Raw genomic sequence first — 6,007 nt, forward strand, 5'->3', positions numbered from 1 at the left:
TCAAGCATATCTATTAGCTTCATTTTTAAAACGCTCAGATGATTGCTAAAACTTTTAGCAAAAAATAATTTTTAAATCAAGGTACATTTGTAAGATAACATCATTGTACACTTAATGCAGTAAAATATAGTATAAGCATCTTTTATATGCAAAAGAAAACCAAAACAATTGTGTGACTCACATTAATGTGCTATTTACATTATAGCACTGGACTGGAACCAAATCCACAGTATCTTTGAGGTATGCTTATAGTAGGGTCCACTGGGTTATTCCAGAAACCCTCAACACAGACAGCAATCAGAAATCAACTATACTATTTTCCACTGTCCTTACCTGAAAGACAATCTTCATGTATAGTAAGGGTAGTTGTACATAAAGTCATAAACTAGTTGTGCTGTATGAATGAGTATGCTAGCATGCTACATATGATCTTTAGGTTCACACAGTTCCAGGCTTAAATTCATGGTCCTTCACTTAATAATAATTGAATTATTAAGTAAAATGAAAAACCATAAAATAGCATGTGATAGGTCAGTAGTGCATTACAGAACTTAGTGGGAAGCCTGATCTCTGTTAGAAGAATAAGTTTGGGTTATTATAGTTATCTGACTTCAGGACTGTGCTCAGGCAGTTTGGTGGTAATGGGAATAATATAAGATTAAAAATCCTCAAGTGCATGTGATGAAAACTAACTCTTTGAGTGTAAAATGAACACTGGAGTTGGGGTAGACAAGTGTGCATTTGGTATGCTCACCATGAGTCAAAAATCCTAACTGAACACATTCAGATTACAAATATGAATATTTTGTGTTTATACATTTGCCACAATCTCAGTTATTAATATGATTTGGAAACTAGTTTCCAACCAAAAATCTAAATTTGGATTTCACTGACACATTATACAGGTACCAAATCAAAACTGGAGACACAGATTTCAAGGTGGGGGACTAGAGGGTGGCTGCATTTCATGTTGCTCCAGGACTCAGGACTCAAAAAGAGGAGATATTGAGAGACGTGGGACCAACTCAAAGCCGCTGGGTGAGTCTTTCCCGTTGAGGAGGCATCCTGGATGGGGCGGTAGTCCCGGAAAGCAGGGAACATTGTGAAGTAGAGCTTCCCAACAAACACCACTCTTCCCACTGGAGCAGAGAACTTGAACAATGGGAGCATTGTAGAGGAGGCTGCTCAGCAAACACTTGGTCTTGGAGCAACCCTCCGTGGCTTCGGGCAGCTGCCCAGAGGAGGAGGTGTGTGGCAAACTGTTTGGACTTACAGCAACTGCTCCTGAACACTGGGGGGCTGCCTGGAGGAGGAGGAGGAGCATGGTGGGTCACTTGTACTCGGAGCAGCCACAACAGAGCTCTGGGCGGCTGTCTGGAAAAGGAGGCATGTGGTGAGTTGTTTGGACTCAGAGTGAACACTCCTCAACACCTGGGGGACTGCCTGGAGGAGGAGGAGGAGTGTGACAGGGCGCTTGGTCTCAGAGTGGCTGCACCAGTGCTACGGGTGGCTGTCCGGAGGAGGAGGTTCACAGTGAGTTGCTTGGACTGATGGCGACCACACCGGAATTCCGGGTGACTGCCTGGAGGAGGAGAAGGTGCATGGTGGGTCACTTGGACTCAGAGTGACTGCAGGGAACACCGGGTGGCTGCCCAGAGGAAGAGGCATGCAACGGGTCACTGGGACTCAGAGTAACTGTAAGGGGCTACAGGTGGCTGCTCAGATGAGGGGTTGCATAGTCAGGCAATTAGGTGTAGAGCAGGGTCCCAGGACCTAGGTGGCTTCCTGGGGGAAGAGACTCACAGAGACAAGCTGAGGGACAGAGTGAAGGCTCCAGGACTGTGGGCAGCTTCTCTGAGGAGGAACAGCCAAAGGAGACTGGTCTGTGAAGGGCGAGGCTCCCAGGCCCAGGAGGTATGTTGGGGCCCGTAGGAACATTGCAGAGGAAGGCTGCCCAGCCCAGGTGATAGTTGTAGATTGAGGGGAACCTCGAGGAGGGGAACTGACCAGCGAGACCTCCCCACTGGGTAGGTCTTCCCTGCCAGATGAGGTTTTCCCAGAGGACTGTAGAAACCAGAGACACAGGCCCAAACGGGCCTTGCCTGAGCCCACAGCATAGTTTCCCATTGGATGACCATTGGTCAACATATGGAGGCACCTCTGCCCATTAGCAGGAAACATACCCAACCTGAATGCCACCACCCCTAGAGAGGCAACTTCCTAGTGGAGCACTGCATTATCAACATCCTCTAAGACTTCAAGGCTACTGAAGGCTAAGAGGGGTTATACTAGAAATCTTCAGGGACATTATAAGTCAATAGAAAAATCTGCAATATCTCAGCAGTCCATTGATACTTCAACAATATGAGAAAACAAGGGAAGAATATGCCCCCCCAAAAAATCTAGATGTTACATCAATAAAATCCAGTGACAGCATGGCAGAAGAAATGCCAGAAAGGGAGTTCAGAATGTACATAATTAAAATGTTCAGGGAAGCAAACAATGAGATGAAAGAGCAAATGCAGGCATTGAATGATGAGATGAAAGAGCAAATACAGGCACTGAATGATCGCACCAATCGAGAGTTAAAAGAGCAAATACAGGAAGCAAAAGACCATTTCAATAAAGAGTTAGAAATATTGAAAAAAAAACAAGCAGAAATCCTTGAAATGAAGGAAACAATAAACCAAATTATGAACTCCATAAAAAGCATAACCAATAGGATAGAACACCTGGAAGACAGAACCTCAGATATTGAAGACAAAATATTTAACCTTGAAACAAAGTTGACCAGAGAAGATGGTAAGAAATCAGTAACAAAATATCCAAGAAATTTGGGATATCATGAAAAGGCCAAATTTAAGAATTATTGGGATTGAGGAAGGCTTAGAGAAACAAACACAAGGAATGAACTATCTATTCAAAGAAATAATATCAGAAAATTTCCCAAATCTAAAGAATGAAATGGAAAATCAATTTCAAGAGGCTTCTAGACTCCAAATACACAAAATTACAACAGACCCACACCAAGGCACATGAAAATGAAAATACCTAACATACAAAATAAAGACAGTATTTTAAAGGCTGTGAGAAAAAAAAAAAAAACAAATTACACTCAGGGGTAAACCAATACGGATATCAGCAGATTTTTCAGTTCAGACCATAAAAGCTAGAAGGTCCTGGAACAACATTTTTCAAGCCCTGAAAGAAAACGTATGCCAACCAAGAATCTTATACCTAGCAAAACTTACCTGCAAATTTAAAAATGAAATAAAATCCTTCTATGATAAACAAAAGCTAAAAGAATTTACAAAAAGAAAGCCAGCATTACAGAACATTCTCACCAAAATATTCCATGAGGAAGAGATGAAAAACAAAGAAGAAAATCAGCAAAGGGAGGAACTATCCTAAAGGAATTGTCAAATAAAGGAGGAACCAAGTTCTGTCAAAAAAAACTAAATAAATAAAATAAGAAAAATCAACAAAATAATGGGGAATACAAATCATATCTCAATAATCACCCTGAATAGTAATGGCCTGAACTCATCAATCAAAAGACATACACTGGCAGATTTGATTATAAAGAAAGATCCAACAATATGTTGCCTGCAAGAGACTCACCTCATAGAAAGAGATACCCATAGACTAAAGGTGAAAGGATGGGAAAAAAAACATACCATGCACATGGACTCAGCAAAAAAGCTGATGTATCCATCTTCATTTCAGATAATGTGGACTTCAAGCCAAAGTTAGTAAGAAGTGATAAAGAAGGACATTACATACTGCTTAAGGGAAGCATAAATTAGCAAGACATAACAATCATAAGTATCTATGCTCCAAACAGTAGCTCATTCATGTATGTCAAACAAATCCTTCTCAATTTCAGAAACCAAATAGACAATAATACAATAATACTAGATGATCTTAACACACCTCTCTCACCACTGGACAGATCTTCCAAACAAAAATTGAATAAAGAAACCATAGATCTCAATAACACAATCAATAATTTAGACTTAATGATCATTTATAGAATATACAATCCAACCAAGAGCGAATACACTTTCTTCTAAGAAGTACAAGGATCCTTCTCTAAAATAGACCATATATTATGCCACAAAGCTACTGTTAGCAAATACAAGATAGAGATACTACCTTGTATTCTATCAGATCATAATGGATTGAAATTAGAATTAAATAAAAGAGTAAAAAAAAACAGAAACTACTTCAACACCTGGAGATTAAACAATATGCTATTATATGATGAATGGATAACAGAAGATATTAGGAAGGAAATTAAAAAATTCTCAGAGGTAAATGATAACAAAGAAACATCATATCAAAATCTCTGGGACACTAATGAAAGCATTACTTAGAGGACAATTTATTTCATGGAACACATTCAATAAAAGAAGTAAAAATCAACAAAAAAACGACCTAACACTACAGCTCAAAGCCCTAGAAAAAGAAGAGCAGACCAACACCAAAAGTAGTAGAACACAGGAAATAGTTAAACTCAGAGCCAAAATCGACAAAATTGAAACCAAAGAAACAATATAAAATTGACAAAATAAATAGTTGGTTCTTTGAAAAAATAAACAAAATTGATAAACCCTTAGACACATTAACAAAGAGAAGATGAGAGAAAACCCAAATCACTAAAATTTGGAATAAACAAGGAAATATCACAAGAGACACAATTGAAATACAAAACATAATTAGAAGCTATTTTGAAAATCTATACTCCAAAAAAACAGAGAATTTTGAAGACATCAACAGGTTTCTAGAGACATATGAATTGCCTAAACTGAACGAGGAGGACAAACACAATTTAAATAGACCAATTTCAAGTAATGAAATAGAGGAAGTCATCAAAAGCCTACCAACAAAGAAAAGTCCGGGACCAGATGGGTTCTCAGCCGAGTTCTACAAAACCTTTAAAAAGAAGAGCTCATTCCAATACTTCTCAAAGTATTCCATAAATAGAAGAGGAGGGAACCCTCCCAAACTCATTCTATGAAGCCAGTATCACCCTGATACCTAAACCAGACAGAGACACATCGAGGAAAGAAAATTTCAGACCAATATCCATAATGAACATCAACACAAAAATTCTCAACAAAATTTTAGCAAATTGCACACAAAAACATTAAAAAGATAGTGCACCATGTAAAGTGTGTTTCATCCCAGGGATGCAAGATTGGTTCAACATCAGGAAATCAATAAATGTCATTCACTATATCAATAGACTTAAAGTGCTGGGAAAATTGGAAATCCATATGCAACAGAATAAAACTAAACCCATATCTCTCACCGTGCATGAAAATAAACTCAAAATGGATTAAGGACGTCAGAATCAGACCAGAGACCCTGCAGACTATAGAAGAAAAAGTAGGTCCAGATCTTCAACATGTCAGCTTAGGACCAGACTTCCTCAACAGGACTCGCATAGCACAAGAAATAAGGGAAATAAAAGCACGAATCAACAACTTGGATAGATTCAAACTAAAAAGCTTTCTTTCAGCAAAGGAAATTATCAACAATGCGAAGAAAGAGCCTACAGAGTGGGAAAATATCTTTGCCAATTATACTTCACATAGAGCACTAATCTCGAATCTATAAAGAACTCAAAAAACTCTACACCAGGAATACAAATAATGCAATCAACAAATGGGCTAAGGAAATGAACAGACACTTCACAGAAGAAGATCTACAAGCAATCAACAAACATATAAAAAATTACTCCACATCTCTAGTAATAAGAGAAAATCAAATCAAAACCACCCTAAGATTCTATCTCACACCAATTAGAATGGTGATTATCAAGAACACAAGCAACAATAGGTGTTGGCGAGGATGTGGGGAGAACGGTATACTCATACATTGCTGGTGGGGCTGAAAATTAGTGCAGCCACTCCAGAAAACAGTGTGGAAATTCCTTAGAAAACTTGGAAAGGAGCCACCATTTGACCAAGCTATCCTACTCCTTGGCATATACCCAAAGGAC

This window comes from Sciurus carolinensis, unplaced genomic scaffold (genome assembly GCF_902686445.1).
Source record: "Sciurus carolinensis unplaced genomic scaffold, mSciCar1.2, whole genome shotgun sequence".
Taxonomy (NCBI): domain Eukaryota; kingdom Metazoa; phylum Chordata; class Mammalia; order Rodentia; family Sciuridae; genus Sciurus; species Sciurus carolinensis.